General features: G+C 47.1%; 1 protein-coding gene across 6 annotated transcripts in view; it reads left to right on the forward strand.

Annotated features, from left to right (window-relative positions):
- Positions 1 to 27,501, forward strand: part of CBX1 (chromobox 1) — a 175,259-nt gene that overhangs the window by 1,099 nt on the left and 146,659 nt on the right. The gene's annotated exons all lie outside the window — the stretch shown is intronic.

A 27,501-nucleotide genomic window follows, 5' to 3' on the forward strand; every position in this document is an offset into this window, starting at 1 on the left:
GCTGGTCCCCTGACCAGGGAGACTGAGAATACTGACACACCCCCTGCTGCGCTGAGAGAGAGAATACGTGGAGGAGACCAGAATCATGATCCTAGCCGAGTGAGAGCTAGAAAACGGACATGCTTTTGTGCCAGTGAGACCTTAGAATACAGATAGCCTAACCAGCGCACCTAAAATACTAACACGCTCTTCCCACTGAGACTCACTTTTGACACACCCCTTTCTTAGTGAAAGGTAGACGCCAGAATATTGACGCAACCATTTCTGAAGCAGAATCAGAACATTGGCAAACCTTCATGCCACACAAAATGCGCAATGCCCACTGTTTCAAGCGAGACCCAATATATGGGTGCACCCTCTGCCCAGAGAGAGGTAGATAGTCGAGGCATCGGCTGCTAAATTCTGGTTGCCCCTCCCCCTCCCAGGTTGCCCACAGCAGCATAGAATCCAAACACACAACCTGCACTAAGAATGACCGATAACCATGCCTGGCACCTTGCCCAAACAGTGGTGCATAATACTGACACACCTCCCACTCAGATATTAAAGGAAAAGTGCGCTCAAAAATATTATTGTCCTGAGCGCTCGGGCATGTGGTTTTAAGCAAACTGCGATTTATCCAAGAAACATTTCCTATGCACCGTACCTTAGTTTTCCTCACTTTTACACATGCGAAATCAGGCAGCGGGCGAGGCCATCTTGTGCTAATCTTCTCCATTGCCGCGTCGCCCTAAGTTGAGCTGCCCTCGCGGCACTAAATCGTATCCCCTGACCCTGAAGCTGACATCACTATTCCTAGCAATATTCTCCACCTATTTTCATAACGTTAGTGTGCAGCGTAGCAAAACGCGCCCAGTCATCACCTACGTCTTAACGTTAGTTGACACAGAACCCGGAATATCAACACACACATCCTCTCACAGCACAGCATGTCCCAAATCTGTATAGAAAACACTAGTTTTAAACGAAACACCAATACTCTGCAATTTATAATGTGCTTTTATTTCACAATAAACGCTCCGAGAACATCTGCCGATTTCTATATACAACCACATTTTTAATTGAGTTGTTTTTGAACATCAAATCTTTATCATGAGGCGCACAGTTTTCCTTTCGGTTGAAGAAGCGCATTGGACGCACCTTGAATCGCAAGCTTCGGCATCATCTTCTAGCTAGACCACTGTAAGCGATGTTAGGTTGCTCCTTGTCGCTGGTACTGTGAAAGGGCATATCAGTCCGGGGCGATTGTCCCACATTAGCGTAATTGTAAACCAGTCATTTAGGTGCATCTGCCACTGCCTGCTGAAGAACCCACCACTGGGTATCTGGAAACGATGACATTCGCAGAAAGGAAGGATGTATCTGTGTAGAAAACATAACAGAAATATATCTCAGTAGCCGTTCTTTATTCTAATTTATTTACCCTTTAATTCTGCACTGGGTGAAACCTAATAATGAACACAAACCAGAAACAATGGAAACACAGAGAAAAATCCATGGAAAGTTGGAGTCTATGATGTCAGTGGCGGCCGCTTACATAGGGTGGGTGGCGCCCCCCCACCCCCAGGGAAGCACGGCGTGTGCAGGGAACAGATGTTCACGTTCTGTTCTCTAGTTCTGCTGTGCATCCTTTTTCAGCAGCGCTGCGTGCTGTGAAATCAAGGCAATAAATAAATAAACAATCTGCTGCTCCCAGGCTCTCTGCCGTCTATATGGCTGGCTGGGCCTGCTACAGAGGGGCGTGTCTCCTTTTACGTGTTTTTTCCACTGTAGAGTGCGTGGAGCTATGAGCTCCACGCACTCTACGTAACACCATGGGAATGTAGATGCTGGCGGGGTGGCCCCGCCAGTATCATTCTGTGCGCAAACAGCGCACCTGTCGGCACAGCAACAGGTTATACTGGAATGCCACTGGCTGCTTGTTAGCCAATGACATTCATGACTGTGTGGCTGGGCGCAAGCGTGTGGTGACACCATCAAGCTGCCCGCCCAGACTAGAGAAGAGAAAAGCAGAGCAGGGTCCACGTCAGACGGCCTACCTCCGCCTCTGGTAAGTGTGAGCTAACTTAACCTGATGCCCACCCGGCCTTCATTCCCCCGGACAGCGCTCCCAGCCCAGGACCGTCCTAGACTTCCTCTGGAGCCCTGCCCTGGGGAATGCAGTGGCTGGGCCTAGTTAAAGTTCTAAATGTTTGTGCCCACAGTCCGCCATTCCCCAGGACAGAGCTCCCACTCAGACCATCCTGGTCCTGGAGGCGTGCCCTGGGGTATGCAGGGTCTAGTTCCCCATGTCGACGCCATCGACGGTCTGGCACCTTTACTCCCATGCCCAAAGTGTTGTCTTGTAAGTAGGCTGATATATTGCTGCTCCTGCGTTAAGGCGCACCCCTGCCGTTTGCACGACCTCCAGCCTGATCTGAATGAGAGGGGGTCGGAATCCCCCTCTTTCAGATCAGGCTGGAGGTCGTGCAAACGGTGGTGGGTTAGGTTTGTGGGTAGCGGGGGAACATGACGGATAGGTTTGCGGATGGTGTGTTATCCTTTTGACCACAACAGTGTGCCATTGTGCGCAACTAGACCGAGGCACAGAGACGCATCATTCTCGCCTTAACCCAGAGACCCGCCTTGACACCTAATACATACCATGGTCTTAAAAAATAAATGTTAGGTGATTTCTTTGATGTGTATTTTCCTGTAATACATGCCAATTTATTCCTCAGTCGCATGTAGCCCAAAAGGTCAATTCAAATTGCCATTTTAGCAATAAAAAAGGCCAATTTCCAGTGAAATGCAATAGCCACTAGTGATTAACATGCGGCCCCTTGATGCATGTACGCATTTAAAATACAAACCTTAAAATCTGCAATGGTTTTATGAATTAATTTTGTGATGTGCTTTATCATCTATTTTATGCAGTGAGTACTAGTTTGTAGTCGCATATTAATCATACAGGCACACATTATAATTCCCTCGAAAATGATGTGTATTCATAGCATTATATTTAATATGCCCTCTCTGAGGAAGCCAGCTAGGGGAAGGCGTGGCGGTAGAATGGGGCATTTGCGAGTGTTTTAGCAGTTGGAATAGATGTGACTGGCCCATCCCTTATATATAAAAGAAAAACTCGTCCTAAATGTTGGCAACATGGTGGATCCCGTGGGATTTGGAATGTTGTATGGCATGCTTGGAGTATTGGCTCTGGACAGTGTGTGATGATAAAAACTGGCCCATTTGATCTCCAGCAATCCTCAGTCTTTCTAAGAGCTATAATCCGGTAAATGGATGAAAAGGCTGATTTTCAGGGAATTACCATGAAAGCAAGAACACAAATCATTCGCAGTCCTTGTAAGGCCGCCTTTGATCCCTTTGAACTGTCAAAAGATGGCAGAATCAAATCGAAAGTGTTTGAGGTTATGGGGTGATTTGTTCAAGAAGACATCACTCGAACAATTGACGCTGCTCGAGACAATAATTGGGTATTCAAAGAGAAAACAGTTCAAGTACCTGGGTGCTCATATCGGCTCTTATGTCTCACATACCTGGACACTGATCCTTGCTGTTCTTCAACCAGCTCTTGTTTCTTGTATGCGTGTAGTGTCTTGGAGAGCTGTAAACCACCTTAAGGCGCCCCGTTATTGAAATTTGAACACCGTGGAATAATAAACCCACCTGGACTTCGCAGTGCACCCACCTGTCCTGGTTTTTCACTTTCACTAGGTTTTCTTCAGAGCTTCAGCTCAGCTGACAACTTAATATGTAACGTCACATTGTTATATAGCGCTGCGCTCCATGCCAGGTTCTTCACCCTTCTAAGCAATTTTAAAATGCCATTGGGCGATTGGAGGGCTGAGTTGGCCCTACTGAAATGCAATCTTCTCTCTAAGCCGGATGTTTAGGTATTTCAAATACCTAGCAATCCACAGCCTCAAATACAAATACCGTATTTGTATTTGAGGCTGTGGATTGCAGGCTTTGTTTGGGATGAGTGCTGTAGGCACATGAGTTTTCTATTTATGCGCAGTGCATTAACTTCTTAAGAATTTCTTTTGCTGCACTTGAAGGCCACTATCAGAGTTAGGAAAATATAATTTTGTATCATTACTGGATATGCCTACACCATAGAACCAGCTATTCTCAATACGAGCTGCTGTAAAATATACCATCACACTTGCACACGTAAGAATAATGTACCACCATTAGTATGTAAAACCTAATGCTTTTTATGTTCTCGTTGTGTGGGTTTGAACAGTAAATTGTACATTTTGGAAGTCATTTTTCAAATATTTTCACAGGGGGTGACCCTCCCGCACCACTCTACATGTGGGTTGGGCTCGCTTGCTCACTAATTCGCCAGGAGAAATTTATGCCCCACCGCCTTTCAAAGTCACCAGCCGCCACTCTACGATGTGCTTGAGAGATTAGTGCTGTGGAGTATGTTGAGCTCGCAATGGGATACGGATGCGGAAGCTGACGGAAGAATTCGAACAACACATAGACTGCATTATAACGGAATATTAGCAACAAACTTGGCGTTGGTGGAACCTGGGGGAACCCAGACGTTGACTCCATGCATTTCGGTGCTGGACTGCCCATGTGCCTAGGACAAAGACAAATACATACAGGTTGTGTTTGCGTGTCATCACAATATGCCCCTATCAACAACCCGTTACAATGTAAGCCAGCAATACTGGTCAGAAAATGAAACCTTGACTCGTTCGTCTATAAACTCATCTACAGTAAAACGTACATTATATTTGGTATTTCCATTCTCTTGGCGTAACGCAGAGTGGCCACTCGGATCGACGGTTTTCATAAAATGAAATTACATGTTCCTTTGTCCAGTTTTGAAATGGTGAACCATATCATTTTCGCGGGTATTACGCACCTCCCGTCATTCAACCCACAGCAAATCCTTCCTTCCTTTCTTCCAAGGACAAACAACAATTGATCCTTCTTAGGAGCGCGTAGGCTAAGTTCCCCTTTGGTGAAGGAAAGCTACAAATCAAAAACATACTGTACAGGATGCATCGGTGTGAACAACCCACAAGCAACATCGAAAGCAGTGACCTTCACTCCCATGGGAGCGTTTAGCCCGGCTGACCAACATGGCATTTGAAAAATGTTCGGAAAACAAGCCAATTGTTTGCTGGCATCCACCAGTGCCGTGCTATCGTGAATACTTTTTTACTCTTCTATATTGATGGTGACTTAGTTATTTTATGACAACAGTTCCAGTTGGTGTCCTCCCCATTGTAACATCTGTGTGTGCCCTGTTTTCGCTGAGAAATGTGCTCTGCAGATAATGTGAGACACTGACCAGTCATAAATCCAAGTGCCCTTCCATCTCCACTAACTTCCCGTGCACTAACAAATGTTGGAGGCGAGGCGGTATATCCCGCCCCCCCTCCACCATTCTCGTACCAGGCAAATGACGTATAAGCTAAGGTGGGAGACATCTCCATCCCTCCTGTACCTATTTGCATCACCCATGTTTCATATAAGTGTATTAACGCTGTGCTAATGTGTATACTTTGAACTCCATTTTGTGTCCTTCCAAACGTCATCTTTCTCGAGGCCCTCTGCCCCAGTGGCAAAATGTTCTCTCCCAGCGCCGCGCACAGCCCGCCCCCACCGCCTGTCAGCTCAGCGCGTCTCATGTTCTCACGGAAATGCAGTTCAATTTTGCAAGTAGCGAGTATCGAGCCCTGACAAAATTTGCTCATCCAAGAATGTGAGACCAAGGCCTGCTACAACCTTAGTTGCCCCATCCATCTCTGCTGACTGACTCATGCCATCTTCAACCTCTCCCTGCCAAGCCATGGTCCCCTGAACCCATGACCCCTATTCCCTTTGAACGCATCGGGTCACCAGACCCTGCCTCCGCACCACCTCCAATTCACCTACCATATACCTAATCTAGAGTGGTCATATATTTTGGTAACACTAACACCTATCCCCACTGTGTTTGAAATCGTAAGACTCCAAAGGCCGCAAATCAAAGATCAGCCCTTCTGATAAGGCTTCCAAAAGCAACAACCCCCTAACAAATGCTCCATAAAAAATATAGGTCAGAATGCACCAACAGCCCCTTTTCATGCAGTGTTTTGCTTAGTCATTAGTTCTTGCATGGCAAGTTTGTTATTTAGCTTAGGTCTCATTCCTTAGTGGGACGTGTATTTATTCTGTCTATTTGGACACGTGCATGCTAAGGCAGCTGTTGTCCCCGCAGTTGCTTTCAGGCTGATATCCACCAGACCCTCCCGTGCCCTGATCAATGAAGGACCCACAAGAGCTGGCCTGAAGCGAGAAGGGGGAAAACACAGAGTTACACTGTATGGCATCCTCCAACAGGCACTTCTTGCAAAAAGAAATTGACAAACAGGATACAATTGAAAAGACAATTTGGACGCTTAATACTTCGTAATACTTTTAATAGCTTTGAAATTCAAGTTAAATAGATTTCCATTTGTCCTGTAGGAGATGGGTTGTAAAAACATGTTCAATGTAAATCGCACATACAGTAGATAGCACTTTAAATAAAAAAACATGTTATGAAGAAAACACCAGCCCAAAACATTTTCAGAAAACATTTTATTTACCCTTGTTTTCTTGATTTTTCTGTGAAACCGTGGTCTTCTCTGTAACAACCGCACCAGCAAGCTGGTCCACCACCTCTTATCCACGTGCCTCCTCTTCTAATTCCCAACTTTGTATACATTCCTTGAATAGAATATTAATTTAAAAAAAAAAAATTCAAATGTTTTTGAAATTAAAATCTTTTATCGCGGATCCACCAGGGGGCGCAGAGATGGTCTGACGCATCTCGGCTCGTCTCCCCGCCAGGGCGCTGATTGAGGGTCCCGAGCCCCCCCCGAAACCCCCAGAGCGAGGAGCCGACACCACCCCCATCCGCACGAGTGCCACGGGCGCCCCCGGCCCGAATTTGGGACCCCGAGGTGGAACCGTGCCGGAGAACGAAGCCTCAGAGTTTTGAAGGACGGAAGCCCCTCCCCCCTGCGGCTCCGCAGAGATCTACTCTGCTCCCGGGCCTGAGCGAGGCCTGCGAAGAGGTTAGCGACCCGGGCTGGCGGCCCCCCCCCTGCCGTGAGCAGTCCCGCGGGGGTCGGGTATACCTGGGGGCACCCGCGGCGGATCCGGGAACGTGAAGCGGCCCCGCGAAAGTACGGCGGAGTTGTGGGCCTGGACGAGGCCTATGAGACCAGGTGAGGAGCGGAGCACAGCGGCCCCCAAGTGAGTGGGTGGAACTGGAGGAGCCCGTGTAGGGCGTACTGGAGTCTCGGGTGGGGGCTCGCACTGGCCCATGCTGGCAACCCACGGCCTTCCACGGTTTTCCACGAGTGGCGACCTCGCACCCAGGAGGTGAGGCAGTGCTGGCCCAGTCTGGGCAGCCCCCCTGGGGACCGACGGCACCGCAGGAAGAGACAGGAGCGAGGCTGGGGAGACTCAGCGACACACATACAAGCCTCGGAGGGGTCACGGGAGTCGGGGTGTCCCCCGAGCACCGCATTTCCTAGGCGGACTGACTTACCGCACGGGGCCCTATTGGGAGAGCTGGGCCCCGGCAGGCCACACCCCGGGTCCGGCCACTGGTGCGTTGAAGGCCCTCACAGCTCAAACGGGAGCACAGTCGCGCAATCTGGGGAGGAGAGAGGCGAGGAGAGAACCCTGTGGAGGACAAAACAAAACCTACGGGAGGGAACTGGCCCGGGACTAGGACCCCAGGTGCTGGGTCTTCGCTCCCAGCCCCCCGGCGGCGCCGTCTCTGGGTGGGCCAGCGGGTCACGTTGATCCTGAATTTCTGGGGGAACCCCCCGCAGAGCAGGGATGCTTGGGGAGAGTCGATGAACTGGAGAGAATCCCTACAGAAGTTTCACCGGTCGTCCCCTGATCCCCCGAGGCCACCTGGAATGGCGACCCAGACGCAACAGGAGCCGGCCGATGCTAGCACGGTCACCAGAGGCATGGCAGCCCTACTGGAAGAAATTAGAGGCTTTAGGGCGGATATTGCTCTGAGACTGGACACCTTAGACAAAAAGGTGGACAATATTGATGACAGAGTCCAGGCACTAGAGAACACCACAGCCTCGAATGACATCTTTGAAACACAATTCGATATGCGCCTGTCGGAGCTCGAGAGAAGAGAAGAGAGATGCTCTTTAAAAATGGACGATTTGGAAAATAGGGAACGCCGCTGTAACCTACGTTTCCTAGGCTTCCCGGAACACGAGGGGGAAACTCAAGCAGACGTCATCAAGGCGGTCAATGCAGTAATAGGGGTACTCTTCGATGGAGCTAATACCAGCGAACCCACCATTAACAGGGCCCACAGAGCAGGTGCACCCTCCAGAGGCCCCAGATCCGTCTTAGTTCGCTTTCATTACTTCTCGGAAAAGAGCAGGATCTTGGAACTGGCTCGTAAGAAGGGCCCTGTGGAGTGGGAGGGGGCCCGGATTTCGGTGTATCAAGACCTGTCGGCCTTCACCCTTGCAAGACGCCGCCTCTGCTCCCCGCTGACAAAGATGCTCCAATCCAAGGGGGTCCGCTACAGGTGGGGATATCCTTTCTCCCTCTCCTTTGAATTCGAGGGCTACAAGTATGCCCTGATTACTGAAGATGATATCCAGAGAGTGTCAGGTGAACTTTTGGACAATTCAAACATGGAACTGGGGGAGCAGGAACGCGAGCGAACACTGACAGGCCCTAAAGGGAACAAAGCTCCCAAGGAGAGGCGCAGGGTGCGAGGTCAGAGGAAATTTAGGAGAATGACCCCAGCTTCGCCGGGCCCTCCAAATAGTTGAAGCGAACATTTGGTGCCTGACGACTAAGCCGGCATCTGCCTATGCGAATGGAGGGTGATGTAGCTGTTTGTACTTTACACTGAACATGGGGGTGGGGGGGGGCTCGGAGTGTTGATTATGACGAGTTATTGAGCCTGTGGGGGGGGAACAATGGTGGCCTGGACTGGCGATCGGATGAAGCCATGGAACGACCAGGCGATTAGGGGGGAGGGGGGTGGGGGGGAAAAGGGGGAGTTATGTTGTTGGGGTTACAGTTACAATGTGCCAAGTTTTTCGGGTATTCTCGCACCCCTGGGGCTGACTCATATCGTCAGTGGGTTGTGGAAGTATTGTGGGAGTAAAAACGCTTGCTTTTCTAAGAATGGAGCTATGAGCTTTTATCTGTACTTTAATGGATGATTCGCTCCAATTCCTGACAGTGGGGTCATTGAATGCTCGCGGGCTTAACTCGCCTACGAAGAGGTCCCTAATTATGAGGGAATTTGCGAGGCTGCGACTTCACTTTCTTTTTGTGCAGGAGACTCACTCGGTTCGGGGAAAAGAGCCTAAGCTCAGGGCCAGACCCATAGCTCAGATGTACTCGGCCTCTGTTCAGTCTAAGAAGCGGGGAGTAGCTTTGTTGATTTCTCCTGGGGCCCATTTTGCGTTTAAAGCCTTAAAAGCAGACCCAGAAGGCCGGTATCTCATGGTGAAGGGGGAGGTGAGGGGTCGTTTGTTCACACTGGTTTGTATATATGCTCCGAATAAAGCGCAGGATACCTTCTGGGAAGGGATGAGAGGGATAATAATGTCATTTTCTGAAGGTACCCTTCTGGTTGGGGGAGATTTTAACATGGTGCTTTGCCCCGAGAGAGATAGGAAATCTGATAAGCCTTGCCCCAATGTCCGTCACCACAAGAAGCTGGCGCTGGCCTTCCAGGAAGTGAATGGGGAATTAGGTTTGGCTGACACGTGCATCCCCGTGAAGGGCCGGAACCCAGATTACACCTATTATTCAAATACACACTCTGCCTTCTCCCGTATTGATTACATCCTGGTTGACGCCTTGCTGCTGGGAGAGGGCACTAGTTCAGGAGTGGAGATTTTCCCTTGGTCGGACCACGATATGGTAAAGATTAAGATTGGCCTTCCTCCTGTCCCGGCAGCCGGATCCCGATGGAGGTGTAATGACCTGCTTCTGCAGGACAGGGAGATTCGCCAATCCCTCCTAGCAGCCATTGAGGAATACTTCACTCTCAATGACAATGGCGAGGTTGGAACTATGGGAGTGTGGGAGGCATTTAAGGCAACTATTAGAGGCACCCTCATTGGTATTGGTTCCAGGAGAAAGAAGGAGAGGGAACATGAGGAGAAAGTGTTAAAGGACAAAATAGCAGCCCTCCAGCGGGGGGGGAAGTTAAAGTCACAGATGTTCCCCGGACAATGGGAGGAAGTACAGGGGTTGCGAACCAGGCTGGCAGACCTCCAGGTGGGTCAGACGGAAAGGAAGCTTGCTTTTTTGAAGCAGAGGTACATGGAAAGGGGGGAAAAGGTGGATAAAATTTTGGCTTGGAGACTTCGAGACCTGAGAAATAGCAGGAGGGTGAACTCAATTCACACCCCGGAAGGGGACTCGACCGCGAGAGATACCAAGATAGCTGAACAATTCAGGCTATATTATGAAAAGCTGTATCGCTCGGAATATACAGGGGATGGGAACGACGTTGACAGCTTCCTGGACTCCCTCCCTGTTCCGGGCCTTCTCCCGGACAAAGCGGATTCTCTCGAGAGTCCCATCTCCCCGGAAGAGGTAATAGATACTATATCCTCCTTGAAGAGCGGCACAGCCCCGGGAGACGATGGTTTCACAGTCAAATTCTACAAGACGTATAGGTCCACGCTAGCCCCATTCATGGCTAAGATGTTCAATGTGGCTCTTGTCCAAGGTTCCCTCCCTCCCACGATGATGTCAGCCTTGATTGTTGTCCTGCCTAAAGAGGGCAAGGATCCCTCATATTGCCAATCATATCGCCCCATATCCCTCCTTAATACCGATGTGAAAATATTAGCCAAGCTCCTAGCGAATAGGCTGGCCAAACTGCTCCCCACCCTAGTGCATGGAGATCAAGTGGGCTTCATCCCGGGCCGCCAGGGGTCAGAAAATATAAGGAAAACCCTCAACCTCATGCATGAGGCATCTAGACAGGGAGTGGAAGGGTACCTCCTCTCACTAGACTCAGAAAAGGCCTTCGACCGTGTCGAATGGCCGTACATGGGCAGGGTCCTCCGAAAGATGGGGCTGGGTGACAATTTCTGTGGGTGGGTCGCAGCACTCTACAATGGCCCTTCGGCGAGAGTCCTGGTCAATGGGGGCACCTCAGAGCCCTTTTCCCTCTCTAGGGGCACTCGGCAGGGATGTCCCCTGTCGCCCCTATTGTATGCCTTGGCAATGGAGCCTCTAGCCATAGCGGTTAGGAATGACCCGGAAATTACGGGCACACAGTGTGGCGAGTGCGAGTTTAAGCTTTCCCTCTTTGCAGACGACATTTTGAGTTACCTAACCAACATCCAAGATTCCTTACCCCGGCTGTTTGATCTTGTACACCTCTTCGGCTCCTTTTCTGGACTGAAGATAAATGCGTCTAAATCAAGTATCATGCCCATGGGCTTGGGGGATCAGGACATTGGAAATAACACCGATATTCTTGGGGTTAGAATTGAACGGGTATCCACTAGGTACCTCGGCACCACCATCCCCAGGGATCTATCCCAACTATACCAGAGCAATTTCCCGGAGATCCTCGCTCAAGTCAGTAATGACCTCAGGCGTTGGGCACCCCTCACGCTTTCCTGGCTTGGGCGCATGGTCACAGTGAAGATGAATATCTTGCCCCGCCTCCTCTATCTATTCGCAGCGCTTCCCATTGTGATACCCGAGTCCTTTTTCGAGGTGCTTCAATCTAGAGTTCTCATGTTCATTTGGAACGGTAAGAGGCCAAGGGTCAAGACCTCCACCCTGACCCTCCCGAAGTCCCATGGAGGTTTCGGCCTCCCCGACTTCCGGCTTTATTACAAAGCAGCCCAGCTCCGGGTGATGTTGGAGCATATGCGGGACGACATGGGCACTTATTGGACATATATTGAAGACGTTCACACCCACCCGAAAAAAGTTAGAGACCTCTTATGGGCCTCTCCAAGGGTTCTCCCCTCTCAAATCAGAACACACCCCACCCTAGCGGCCCTGTGGGCACTATGGAAACCCAATAAAGCTAATAAACTATTGTCATCATGGCCCTCACCACTGTCCTCGCTCTGGGGCACCCCCATAGATCTGGGCTCTAGGGGTTTCCAGGATACTCAGGCCTGGTCTGATATGGGGTTGGAGAGGGTCTCCCAACTCTTGCGGGAAGAGGGCTTTATAGAGTATGGTAGCTTGATCGAGGCTTTGGCAGATAGCCCCCCCCCCCACGGTCTTTGAATACCTGCGGTTGAAAGGGATTTTGACCCACCCTAGGTGGGCCGACCAGCTTGGACGCCCTCTCACTCCATTTGAAACCATATTGGCTAAAAGTATAACTCGGAAGGGCTCGATATCCAAATTTTATGGGGTTTTGATAACTGCTGACCTAGAGGGTAGACAGCCCTTCAAAAGCATATGGGAAGAAAGGCTGGGCATGCCACTGGATGACCACACTTGGAGGGCCGTATTTAAATGTATTTTCTCGGGTTCCCTGTACACCGCTGCCATGGAACATAGTTTCAAGATCCTTCATTCGTGGCATCGCCCCCCGGCCTTGTTGTCCAAGATGTTTCGGGATGTGTCCCCCTTTTGCCCAAGGGGCTGCCACCAACGGGGAACCTGGTTTCACATGTGGTGGGGTTGTCCGGCCATACAGGTTTATTGGTCGGAGCTGCTCAGCTGGATTAAGGATATCGAGGGGTTTAGCCCGTCTCTTCATCCCCTGGAGGTTCTGTTGGGCACTCCCATGCCAGAGACTGAAGCTAATGTGTATCCCAAGGTCATCGGTGCCATGCTGCGAGCAGGGAGATTGGCGCTGGCCCAAAAGTGGAAGAGCGCCCTGGCTCCCTCTAAAGAGGAATGGCTCTGCAAACTTAGGATGATCTTTGTATATGAAAAAATTACTGCAATAGCAAATGATACCATGACTGATTTTGTACAGGAATGGACTGCAGTTCTTCTGCATGATGATTGTGTTTCCATGAGGCTGTAAAATGAATACTGAGCTAGGTTGTGACGACATACCCTCCTACACCTCCCATGAACCCAAAATGACTCCTGATCGATGGTCCTCTTTTCGAACCCCGCTGTCTCAAGTAATATTTATTGCAACCATGTGATAAGCAAGTGTCCTCCCCTAAGGTTGGAGAGTTTACAACACCCCAAGACTTGGCATGTTATTTGTTTGGGGGGTGGGGTGGGAGGGGGGCAAGGGGGAAGGGAGTTAATGTAAAAAAAAAAAAAAGTGAAAATAATACTGACAACTTGGTTCACTTTGATGTTTTTGCCGGTTGGGTCAGCATTCTCGCTCAACCTCATTTGCGTATTGTCAATAAAAACAATTTGAAAAAAAAAAAATCTTTTATCGCACACCCCTTACATACATACCCTCGTAAACAGTGTGCGTCATTTAGTCAAAATGTACATTTCAAATTTTACCTGATTGATGGCAAGTGTACTCGATCAGAGATCACCGTGCAAAACATACTGTTGTAATGTTGCCCTCAAACATTTTGCAATGTATTCTGCATTAGGGAGAAATTGTAATGTTGAACTGAAATGATAAATTTGAAACCCTGCACGTGTATAAGAATGTCACTGTCTAATAGTATCCTATGTAGGATTTACTTTCTTTCATTCGAGGGAACTGTCAGTATGCATACCTCAAACCCTGGACCAGCTCCATAGGACAATGTAATTGTAGTCGAAGTACTAGCATCCCCCTGTAACACAGTATTTGTTTTAGTATGGATGAAAACAGCGAAATGGAACAGAGACAATGGGATGCACACAATGGTACATATATAGAGAAATTACACATAGTGTAAACAACCGACTGGATACACAAACAATTTCATATTATTTGAAATTCCAAGCATAATACATTCTCGTAATTTGAAAAGTGAAATAAAATTACATGATGGGCGCCCAAAGTTGTTGACTCCAGAAAAGAAATGGATGCAGAAGATCCAACTGTCGATAATATGAACTTCTGCAAGTCTGTAGGGATCACCATTGGTATACTGGACGTATGACATGGACATGTCAAGCAACCGATTACGAAAATATTATGCTTCTTTTGGAGGGCACTATGGCATTGTTTTCATTGGTCATAATTACTTTCTATAATGCTCCATAAACCAGGGACAGATGTGTAGTAAATTGTGATATAGTTAAAAAGTAATACAATCTGGTAAATATGCAAATCATCATCCAGGCCTCATCTGAGGCAGCGTGTGCATGAATAGAGTTGGAATTGCATTTGGAAGCAATTTACGAGACGTTGTGAGTCGCTGCTTTTTTGTGTACTGCGATTGGTCGTACATATCTGGCGTAAAGTGCAGGCTGCAGATGTGCAATCGATTGGCCCTCGAGTCATCCTGGACTCTACTTTCAAGCTCGTCCACCAGAAATCCACACTGTCCAACCCATTCTCTTATTAAATCAATATTCGACAGGAATGTATGCATGATAGTGCCCCTACTTTTGACATGGCCCTAGAACGGCAACCGAAAACCATGCAAGCAGGCATTCTTGAAAAATCTGTATTAAAAAAAGTACACATAATTACAAAATAAATTTACAGAATGCATGAGATTGATGAAATTATATCAACGTTTTCTATGCAATGTTTGTTTTGGTCAAAGAAGCGAAACCTTTGTAGCGTAGTCGAATATACACCGGGATAACTTTCATACAGAATTGATTGATGCGACGTAAATCGTAACGCACTACTCGTCCGTTGAATGTACTTTCATGCATCAAAAGGAAACCTGCTTATAGACATGGTTTGAGAAAGATGCAATTCTATCACAATTGACACTGATGAAATTTGCGATATATGGAGATCAGAACTCTTTAAACAGTGGACAATGGTAAAGTCATTGAGATGAATGAACATTACACTACTGGGTACATTCGTTCGAAATAGAAATCTTTAGGTCAGAAAGAGATGATTAGGTGACCTGCCCTTACCTTGACTAACAAACAATTGGATTCAGCAAGCAAGGTAGTTAGTAGCAGGAGAACAGGTAGCAAATTGTGTACTTCGGGTTGCAGTACAGTGTGGGAAAATCTCCTGTACTGACCGCTGTCACTGGGGTATTTGGCTCGAATGGCACCAACGACACAGGCGGGTATTCGTCGTTGAATGGGGTATCCAAGCCTCCCATGCAGCCACCATGTTAACGAACGATAAGCCACGAGCCTGTACCCCCTGTGGAAGAGAAATATACAAACTGTATTTAAATGAACAGAAGTGTACAAACCTTAGTTGAAAATGCAATCTTGTATCCTATGGCATAGTTACCAGTACAAATGTTACTTCATGGGTCAATCAACTTGGGCTTTAAAGTGCAGTCACGTTACAAAAGTGAATGCCCATGCAATCTGTAACGTTTGGGGGACAGAGAAATATTGTTTCTTGGTTGTAAACGAAAGACACATAAGGTGATCACTATTATTTTCTCCAAATCGTGAGCGATTTATGGAATTACCAGACTACATTCATTTGGCAGTGATAGATCAAACTTACGACAATATAGGAGACAAACATGAAATGTTAGTGGCTCAAGTGACATCACATCTAGAGTACACTTACTCGTTACTTGGATTGCGAGGGCAAACTGTTGCGTGAAGTTCATGCATAAGCACCATCGTAATCCTGAACACGGACCATGTGAGGCAAGCTGCCCCGAAGTCATGCATCTCGGTGATGTATAGGGGCCGTGTCTCGTCTTCCGATATGTAGGCCAAGCATCCAGAGTTTTCTTTGCAGCAGCAGTTCTTCTCCTTGGTTGGCATGACCTTGCAACGATTGCAGGTACACCAGGTGGAGACGTCTTCCATGCGACTAGGCTCTGGCTCAGGGTCTGGTGATTCGTCCTCCCAACTGTCGTCTGATGCCCCCTCGTTTCCGCATCTTGGTCTTTCAACTAATTCCACCTCGGAATACTCTGGCTCGTACTGGTAGGGCTGTATTGTTGCCATTATACAACAAAATTAAAATCGATAGTAATGGTAGAACTAGTATCTGTTTACACAGGCTACGAGCAACGAAGATAGCTGAACAGAGCAGAAACGAGTCACAGGCTATACAAAAAAGACAGTGAAACGATTGAAAAAGCAACTCTGGTGTTCTGATGAGAAGCGGTCTGTTTATACTTATTGAGGAAAGAGGCGTCATGCCATTTCCATGCAGACAAGTCATTCGCTGATACAGAGAATGTTGACATGAGACGTGCATTCGCATTGTGAAATGGGCCGTATGTGTCTAGTGATGTCGGCTTCAGGTGCGGGGGGATATGATTTAGTGCCGTGAGGGCAGTTCAACTTAGGCCGATGCAGCAACGGGTAAGATTAGCACAAGTAGGCCGCGCCCCGCTACCGGATTTTGCATGTGTAAAAGCAAGGAAAACTAAGGTACGGTGCATAGGATATGTTTTTAAGATCGATCAGTTTGCTTAAAACCACATGCCCGAACGCTTGGTACAATAATATTTTTGAGTGCACTATTCCTTTAACAAACTGACAACCCCTATCCAGAAGGACAAAGAATGGACTCTTTCATGTGGGACCTATACACACTTTCCCTGCCCAAGAGATCCAAAATACTGACACCAACACTTCACAGCAGGTTTGTGGCGCTTATACGCGAGTTTTCTTACTCCCTCCTGCTTCTCGTTGTACTACACAGCGCGTTACACTCTGCGCTGATTTTTACTACTTGCTATGGTGATTCTTAGCCTTAATTTGATTTTACTGTGCCAAATTTACATACGAGATATTTTCAGATTCGAACATCCTTAAGTATTCTTTGCGCTACCTCTCACTTGCACTACTTTTTAATTTACGCCCAGATGCAGGTTTTCTGCTGGGTTCCTTCCACCTGTGGTAAATGTGCAATATTATTTTTCAAAAATATAACAGGCGCCCCTCTCCAGAAAGAACATGGCATGATAACCTGTTCTGTGGGTTTTTTCCCCACTTTGAGAGTTCGCAGACATCGCGTATTTGCTCACTGTACCTTTCAGAGATGGGAAATATCCATTTGCATATCAGTCTTTGTCCAGCCCACATGGGCAGTCAAGCTCCGAAATGCTACAGCAATTCCTTTCTGAACAAACAGCAACCCCATACACGTGTTTCAGCCTTGTTGGGCCTCATCAGTGAGGTGGAGCTGTGCCTCTCTGAGCACAGTGAGCAGGGAGTCCATGTCTGGTTTCCCCCAGATAACGATGGGTGACCAATCCCAATTTCCTTGCAAGATTTTTTCATAAAGGTAGCAGGCGCCTCTCTCCAGAAAGTGGCATGATAACCTGTTCTGTGTTTTTTTTCCCCACTTTGAGAGTTCGCAGACATCGCGTATTTGCTCACTGTTACTTTCACAGATAGGAAACCCATTTGCATATCAGTCTTTGTCCTGCCCACATGGGCAGTCCAGCACCGAAATGCTATGGCAATGACTCTCTTGAACGCAAATGGTGAGCATCTAAATCCGATCTCAGCAGATTGATGTTCGCCCTGCACCACCGTAACTACAAAGCAGAAATCCGAAAGGCCAAAAAAGTCTATTGCAATAAACACCTTCTCAAATGTGCCAACCGCAGCAATGAACTCCATATGATCAGAATTCGTCAAACCCACTTGCTCCAATCCACCCCCACACAATCACTCTGCGACTCCCTCTCCCTACACTTCTGCAATACCGCTCTTGACAGGACGCTATCCCTTAACACCAAACTTTCCACCCACCCCCATCACTGACACCCCCCGATCCTGATGCCCAATTTCCCTACCATCGACTCCTTCAAACACATCTCCAGAGAAGAGTTCCTTGACCTATCATCAGCCAGCAAACCCGACGGGTCGCCCCTCGACTCCTGTCCAGCCTCTGTCCTGAAAGAGCTTGTCTACCTGCACAGGAGAGCATTTGACATGTTTAACCACTTGATCCTCCTTGACTGCCTTCACTCCCAAGGAATCTGTGGCACTGCTCTCAAATGGATCACCTCCTTCCTAAGCAATGGGAAACGAATCGCCCTCCTCTCTCCTTATGTTTCACTGCTCGCTCAGTGAACACTGGAGTGTACCCCAAGATGCATGCCTGTCTGCTCTCCTGTTCAAACACTATATGACCACTCTACCAGGAATCATCCGCATAAACAAAATCTGTTACAACTACGCTGACCATACCCAAATTATCTTAAGAATTCCCAAATAAACACCTGTGTACGAGCGCGATAGAAATAAAATATCAAGTCGGGCACCAATTCCCTTCTCGACCTTGAAGCCTGTCCCCACGATATTGATCGATGGTTAACTATAAACCACCTCCTTTTAAACCCTGCTAAAACTGAAATCCTGGTGTGCGGCAATACTGCCATGCTACCACATCTGCTCCCATGACCCCCATCCTTCGGCCCCCCTCTGATACAGTAAAAAAAACCTATGCTGCACTATGGTCTCAGGCCTGATCCTCTCCCGTCAGATCAGCAATGTGTCAAAATGCCGTCACTTCCACCTCAAACTTCTCAGGTGCATCTTTCCCTACCTGAACAAACTTGCCGCAGTTATGTCTATTGTGGTGTTGAAACTGGACTATGCCAATTCCCTATACCTAGGGCCCCCGGCATACCAACTCGACAAACTCCAAAGAGCCCAAAACACTGCTGCAACTGCTCCTTACCCTGGGTCAAAGAGACCACATCTCACCTAACCCTCCACTGGCTCCCAGTCGGACAAAGGGCCACTTTCAAGACCCTATGCATCACCCACCGAGCAGTGCACAAGACCGGCCCATTATACCTACAGGAAAAGATAAAACCATACCACCTATCCTGCACCCTAAGATCAAGCACTGCCCTCCTTCTAGTGATTCCAACCTCTAACTCTGTCAGGATCGGAGAATCCGCCTTCTCAACCTTGGTCCCAACTCTTTGGAACTCGCTCCAACCTCATATTCAACACACCCAAGACTATGACGTTCTACAAAGCTCTAAAAGCGTGGCTCTTTCTGTAATGCCAACTGGACCTTCTGAAGCTAATGAACCCTAGCAACCTGATGAGTAATGCTCAATGAGATCCCGAACAATGTTATCACTGAATACACTTAATACACTGCTATTAAACAACCGCATGCCTGCATTGCAGATCTCCTTAGATTCTAACTCCACGCAAACGCACTCCTCCCAAATCATTATGCTTACTCTCACAATTTGAGTGCAGCTACACCCCTCTATCAATTCGGCCTAACTGCTCACGTACGAACATTACCCCATTAACACCTCATCATGCTAATAAAACGCAGCTATATCCCATGACAAACCAGCCTGGCTGCAAACATAAGCGTCCCACAGGCCTAATGCAGCCAAAACCCAGTATTGGTGTCCACCTGCCAGACTGCACACATTCAACCGATATCAATACCATCACACCTAATGCTAGGATGCAGCTACCATCAGACAATTGCATCAGCTGCACACATAACTGTTGCACCCAAGCACCCTTCGACACCCTACTCTCTCCACTGACCTGGACTACGGTACCCGAGGGTGTTCAACCTGCCAACGCTTTGAGGTCATACCAATGATGATATATAGAGCGCTCTATGAATGCCAAATAACATAACCTAACATATTGTAACCTGAGGATCAGTCATTGGGGTACACCTGTTGGGAGGGAGATGGTATCAACACTTTGTTTGTTTGCCATCTGCTGTAAGACAGAGGTAAGGCACATGTAGTGTACTGAATTCGATGTAGAAAATGATTGGAAGCTGAGGTGAATTATCCACATTGTTGAAGGCTGCAGAAAGATCAACGAGGGTGGAGAGTTTCAGGTGATCGACAGTGGTGAGAAAGTTGAAGACACTGGTCATGGTAGTTTTGGAGGAGTAATGGCCCTGAAAACACTGATTATTGTGAGTTGCATTTTCACTTAGCTTCTAAGTAACTGGTGGCCTTGTTACAAACACAACATTTTAACATTTTAGGGTGGTGGGGGAGAAGAGACTGGTTGTTAGTTGGCAGGAGTATTTGAGAGTGGCTACTTTGAAACTGGTGAGGGTGATTCCACTTTTGACCAAATAGTTGAAGATGGAGGTGACAAAGCAACTGGTTATAGGTGCTAGTTCTGTGATAGTTTCTGAAGTAAAGGGTTTCACTGGCGGCACACAAGGGATTGGTCTAGCTCAGCAGGTGAGGTTGGGGAAAGGGAGCAAAGATGGGGTATATTAAGGGGGTGAGTAAGAAGGATAGAAGTCCATGGAGGGTAAATGAGATCTTGGTCTTCTTGGTTGAGAAGTAGAGGGCAAAGTCATTAGCTGGGGGATTTTAAAACGATCTGCTTATCAGTGCTGTCAGCCAGCCCAAAGAGACCCAGAGTACTCGCAAAAACCCTCCTCGGTTACCAAAAATCTGTATATTTCTGCCCAAGAGTGACACAGTACTGATACAACCCTGGCACAGCCTCAGAATGCGGACTCCCACTATCCAGGGGGTCCCAGAGTACTGATGCAAACGCCCATCACAGACCAGAGAGATCTAAAATATTGGCACACAGCCTGCTCAGAGAGGCATAGAAACTTGATACCCTTCCTCCTAGAGAGGCCCAGAAAATAAAACCCACACTTCTAAGATTCCAATCACCTTCAGAATTACACATAGGCATTGGAAGCAACCACACAGGAGTAAGGAATTGCTAACGCATCCAGATGGAGGCTGAAAATACACCATGCCCTGAGAGAGATCCAACTTACTGATGAAGCTCCAGCCTAGAGAAAGGTCCTGAATACTAATATGGAGACCTCGGACCAGAATGCTGGCCCTCCCAACCCCCTTGAAACCCGTAATACTGACACACACCGGCTCTGAGTGTGGCTCACCCCAGGCCCAATGAAAGACCCAGAATACTGGAATTCTTCCTCTACCCAGAGGGACCAGAATATGGATCCTCAAATACCTGCTCAGATGCCCCCATCCCCACAGATGCCCTACGCCTTTACAAAGACTTTGGTCGAAAAACATGTTGGCTTCTTTCTCACATGCATCCAGGGATCATGATTGGTCAATTGGATATTTCACCAACGAATAAACCTGCATGTGAACACGAACCAAGTGTTGCTAACTTCTTTCAAACCGATAAACGGGAAACTATTGGCTCCAACCTTTTTCCAGCACCATTGGTTTGAATTTAACTCATATGTCATACAATCTGCATGTGTTGGATTTTCACTTGTTATACTGGGCCTTGGAGTTTCATTTTCCCATTTAAAGTGTGGGCTTACAAGTCTCAATATACAAGAGTAAAAAGCCAGAAATAGCACAAGGCGTCAGGCTTGCAACAGAGGCCACTTAGCAGCTATTCATGAAGCCCATTTCTGTCATCAAGGCGCGCAAAATCAAATGCACTGCTCAATGATTCTAGATCTCTAGAGGATTTCCCCAGTACTATGCTTAGTAGCTTGCTTTAGCTTTCCAAATCTATGCAACGGGCATCCTTTAGCTTCTATGACTCGCCTTGGGATCAGTGGGAGAGCGATTAAAGCTAGCTCATATGAGTGGAGCAGGAGATCATAGCTTTACTTTGAATGGGTGAATGCCCACACAGTGTTTCACTCGGTACTGGATTTTATGTGAAGGATCATTGTTGGGAGATCCTCGGTTGGACATGCTACTTACCCTCGATTCATAACCAGGGTGATAAGAACCGATAGAATCCATAGAACCAGCTAGGCAAAGAGACTCCTGTAGGCAAATCAGGGTGCATGGTGAGCCGCGACTAGCCTACAATCCATCAAAGGCATGCACAGTGTTTGCACCTATTGAGACATCCTCTTTGGACACTTCAATGGAAAAAGGTTGGTAAACCTGCTAGAAGCTGAAAAACACATGTATTCACTTCAGTGTGGCTGTCTGTTTCGTTATGTGGTGTGTATATATATATATATATATATATATATATATATATATAGCCTGCTGCCATGTGTTATGGCTTCAGCGTGCTGTGGTTTGGATACCCCTTGGGCAGACCACAGCCTGAAGTTATGTGAGATGGTCGAGAATTGCAAGGCATGTAGGTGGTTGGTATAGCTTACACAGTCGTGCAGATGATAGTTGATGAATAGTGTAACAGCAGAAACTAGTCTGGGCTGAGATTATGATTGGGGAGGAAGTGACAGCTGGACCGATATTGTTGGTTGATCTCTGCTGCATTTTATGCAGCGCTAGGTGGAAAAAACTAGAATATGTTACTAGATCGGCTGCAGGAGCAATTTGTTACACTTGTAGTGTTTTTATGTAATCTTTTTGGAAGGTAATCGCAGTGAGAGGTAAGGTGGATGCGAACAGTAGTCATATTCAGTATTGTTTGGTGTCCATCATTTCCAAGGAAACTGAAGGTGGGGCTGTAGGGTAATATAAAGAGAATTAGTAGGCTCACTACCTAATATTTCAAATATAGAGTCAACTTTCTCAGTTATGTATGGTAATTTAGGTATTCTTTTCAGGTGCGGGGGAGGAAATGTGACCCTGGCACAGGATCACTGCAACAAATATGTAGGAAAAGAAATGAGGATCCAAAGGTAGGAGCCCTCCCGTTCCCTACAGGGGGCTGTAGGGTAATATCTCTGAATATGGGCCAGTACACAATGGCCAATTGACTTGATATCGTTCTTTGACGAGTTTCCCCCCCCATACTCACAATTAACATAGGATATGTGGATTCCTGAGCGCAGATGCGCAGGTAAAGAATTTATAACATTAATCTCATCCACCTATCTCAATCCACACAGAGTTCGGCACCTAACCACAAATGAAGAAACTTGGTGGCATATGCTAATGTGTGGCAATTCCACATCCTTGACAGTGGCTACAGCAAATCTTTTGGAAAAACTGAAGCTGGAGGAAATTAATCTATAAAAGAAAATTTCATTGGTAGTCCAAGCAAACAGAAAACTGCACGATATCCACAATGGGAAACAGTGAAAAACGCAAGAAAATCTGGACAGAATTTGTAAAGATTGTTAATACAATTAAACACAAAAAATAAATGCCATAGTCCTGCACTGTCACTGTGATAGATTGTCTCACTCGATGGGTTTTTGGAAGTGTTCATTAAAATGGCATTAGACAGGGAACGAGACCGACTGTGGCTCGGGATTTCCTTGCGAGTTCAGTCAATCTGGTAGGGCCATCACTGAGCTATGCCACAGAGGTCCAAAGGTACAAGATATGTTTGCTCATTCCAAGGTCGGGTGTGACCAGCCTGAATTGTGTGATGGATTATTGATCACATCTAGGAATTAGTTGCTGGCTCATTTACGTAAGTGGAATTTGAGCTTGGGACTTTTGGTCTCGCAATTGTGAGCCACAAGGGAATTCCAACTGTTGCTTGATTGAAAATACCTAGCCATAGCCACTGCGGCAATTTGCATGGGCATACTTTTAATACAACTAGCAATGGCCTTGCATTTCGGTGCTAGTCCTTCCTTGTGCGCCACACCAGACTGATGAGCAAATGGGTATTTCTCAACTGGTAAGGCACAGTGGGCACCTTCCCAAAGGACAGGCTTTGTAATCCGTGTTTATCCTCAATAAAGGGGCTCTCGCATGTTGTGTAAGTTTAAAAAAAAAAAAGAAAAAAGCTATTTTTTTGTGTGAAAGAAGGTGGATTTATTCTTTGCAGACATTGTTATTCAGTTCAGGGATTTTCAATCTATTGTTTCTCTTGCAACAATGTCAAGTGTAATTATTTTCAATTTTCTGTTCAAGCTGTCCTCATACCAGTCGGGCAAAGAATTGCACTGTTAGGCCATCAGGACTTGGTCTGTAATTTTGAATCCATGTACTAGCTTGCGCTGAGAGCAGCAACTTATATTGGCTCCTCAATCATTACCTCGGCCTTCTTTTGGCTTTGCTTTCCAGAATTCTACACAAGGGTTAATGATCATCTCCTCATCACACTGTGACAATCCCCAATTGTCATCTTGTGTTTTTAAGAGCCTTTCAAGTCATTTGTTAGGATAACCCAAAGAAATTGGACGGTGGATGGAGTCCCCTCTGCACCATCTTCGGACGCACAACCCACCCCAATTTTACCTTACACTTGATGCATGTGAAGCAGTCGCCTGGTTTGGGTTAATTTGAGTGTGAAGGAACCATTGGGGCTGGGTGGTACCACCCGCTATATGTAGTGCCTGCATGAGGAAAAGGCCCCCTGATATACCACCCCCTCGTCCCTCCCCCCCCCCCCCCCAACAACTTCACATTACTGCTTCTCCAGCCCATCAGCAGTTTCAGAAATAGTATGGTTGCACCTCAGTTTGAGGCATTCCAAAACCAAAGAGAAAGGATACCCAATGGGAAAGGGTACTGTGACGGCAGAACCAGGAACCAGCCCATAGAGGTCAGTCCATAATTGATGGAAACCCTCCCATGCAGGGCTCGAAATTAAGATGAATGAAAATTGACCAAGCATCAACAAATGAGATAAATTTCCCGGTCTAGAATCGGGCAATGTCGGTGAAGTACGGATGCATGCTGCCCAGACACACACCAATTGAAATGATATGGTAACACTCAAATGTTGAAAGAAAAAGCAGCCTTGCAATCCTAATGGTGAAATGGATAAAAATTAAGTTACCCTACTGATCTGAAAATCTTCAGTAATACCTTGTTCTCTTAAGCAATTACGGGTCTTGAATAAAGTGGTTCTAAAAACATTAAATCCGCTGAAACCAGTCGACCATCTGACTCCAGGGCTCACACCCTGAACTTGTGGGACATTTACATAATGCCAGAATATGAAGTGATACGTTTAGCATGTCACAGAAATGTGTTTTATTTAACACCATAGGAGGGAGTAATTAAAGTGGAAAGAACTCCCCCAGTGTTTTGAGTCTTGATCTCTTGGTGAAGGCCTTTTAAATTTTAACTTGTGGTACTCAACATATCTCCAGATGGGGTATAGTCCATAAAAACTACATAGTAAATTAGATTGAAAGACTAGGGCTAATCTCTTCTGTCCCCTTTACCTAGAGAAGCAGCACACCAGCGCTACTTAGGGAGAAATTAATAATTTTAGGCATAGTTGGATGTTTCCGTAGGGAGACATAGTATTCGAGAAAGTAACTAATGGAATATAAAAATGTTAATTTTTGTTGATGTTTTAAAATGCCTGGAGCTATGGATGGACTGTGAGGCTCCCATAGGCCCCTTGTGTATGTTGTGATGTCTGCTAAAGCCATGGGCTCAAATGGTTTGTGCATGAGGGCCGAAAGAGCTACATTTTAAGAACCTCAAGGTCATAAAGGGGACATCCAAAATTATAGCCTGCAGATAATAGATCTCCCACAGGAGCTGCCACTGGTGAAGAGCCTGGAACACTCGAGCATGTCACTTTGAGTTTTGAGTGAGCTAGCCAGGTGAATGGCTGAAGAGAAATTGGGACATTGCTAAAGTTGGCATGACTCCAACCTGATTTCTTCCCCACCTTGCCACCTCAATAGCAAAATTCTTGGCAGTGGTGTTGTCCATGAGGATCGACACCCGATGCCCATGGTGGGAAGGCTGAAAAGCCTAAAGTGCCACAAGGGTCACCTTTAACTCCAAAACATTGATGTGCACCTCTTTTTCTCCTGTGACGTCCGGGGATTAAAATATTGCAGGTGGGCCGTTTTTAACGCCCCACACCAATAGGGAGGCGTTCATGGTTCGAAAATAAGGTTGCTCAGCACACCCTTTAAGTTTTGTAGTAGTAGGGTCCACATTGGAATTGTTTAACCATGAATTGCGTCTGCGAGTCGTCTCAAATGAATGGCTAAATGCAATTGTCTTGCAGCAGGCACAGCTAACATGATGACAGGTGCTCCAAAGGCCCCTGCAACGAGTGAAAGGGAGCACTTGGTTTGAAGTTGAACACTGCTGACAGGCGGGTTATGGTCTCTTTGGCAGAATTGGCAGAACCTATCAATTTGGGTCGTGTTCGTAGCCATTTTCTAGTAGGCGATGTGTCGGCTCCAGGGAAGACTTCTTCTAGTTGATGGAAAGACCTAGAGAAAAGGACAGTGGTGTCCCCATTAGCCCGTTAGTCAGGTAGAGAGATGTATCTGTGTGTCGGATGGGGTTGTGTAAATGTGCATCTTGCAGACTCACTGCACCCAACTAGTTCCCTGTTGAAAAACTGAGGGTTTGCACCTTCACCACCTTGAAATGTTCGGAAAGTAAATAAAGATTGAAGTGGGAAAGATCAAGGATCCAGTCTGCGTCTGGCCTTTATGCATCTCAAAGAGACCAGAATTGAATCCTGAACATTCCTTGATAAGGGAACCCACTCTACAGCCCTCATGTCAAATCGCTCCCTAATCTTTATCTACAAGGTTTGCATGATTGATCGATTTCTGAAGAGTCGGTCGGATGGGGTGGTGGAAACCGCAGGGAAGGGAGGCTGTGCTCCTCGAGGTAACCCATGTGGGTTCACCCATCTTTGCTGATGTTCCTCCAGGAGTGCTGATAAAGAGCCCATCTTCTTTCCCTGCCCCCAACAAGGGGTTACATGAGCTTCACAACCTTCTGCTTGGATTTGGGGTCCTGTGGCAGAGAGAAGGGACATCTCTCGTAAGGGAGTGTGATATAGGAACTATCTTGGCAATCCCCTTGCTCCTCCTGTCTGACCATGTTCCCTTTTCAGAGATGGCTTGCATAGGAGTTTAAGGGGCTTCGCAGTGAATGTGTCAGTCTGTTTTTATGTAAGGATTTCATCTATTGTAGGATGGAACGGTTCCATGTGATATTACCGCATTTAAAAAACACAACACAAAAAAGACAGATTTCTTTTTTTTTTAAATATTTTTTTGGGACTTTTTTGTGTTTGCTTTTAAATGCAGCAATATGACACCTCCACAGCCCCCAAGATGACCCCTTCCCCATCCTCTCCCATCAGCTTTTAAGTTAAACAGAGGGGTAGACACAGATAATCCCCATAAACCTATTTTATGCCTCCAGCCACATATCTGTGGGGATGATGGGATGGGATTTGTCCCACGCCCTCCTCACCACCTGAAAGAAAGTCGAGCTGAAGGCAGATCCCGATCTTTGTGGTCCTAGGCTAGGGTTAATAGCCTGGTCTCCATGAGTGCTTGGACCAGAACCTGGAGGCCCTGTAATCTGCTCATGCAAGGCATTAACTGAGGGCAGTGTCTATTCCTTCTCATTCTGGGCTGTGTCTGCTCCCCCCACCTTTTGGGGGGAGGGGGGTTCCTGGGTGTGGGAGAGGGCTGTCCAGGTTTCCAACCTGGATTGTGCCTGCAGATGTGGGAGCATCTTCCTCGGGAGGGGAGTAGGTTGTTGTGGGAGGAGTGAGGGCTAGATGTGGGACCATTGGCACTGACAGTACTGCTGGGGAGGACACATATAATAGCCCACTGTATCAGCGAATCTGCAGGTGGTGACGCAGACTGATGCTGGG

Source organism: Ambystoma mexicanum, chromosome 13 (assembly GCF_040938575.1).
Source record: "Ambystoma mexicanum isolate Mex_15411 chromosome 13, UKY_AmexF1_1, whole genome shotgun sequence".
In the NCBI taxonomy this organism is placed as follows: Eukaryota; Metazoa; Chordata; class Amphibia; order Caudata; family Ambystomatidae; genus Ambystoma; species Ambystoma mexicanum.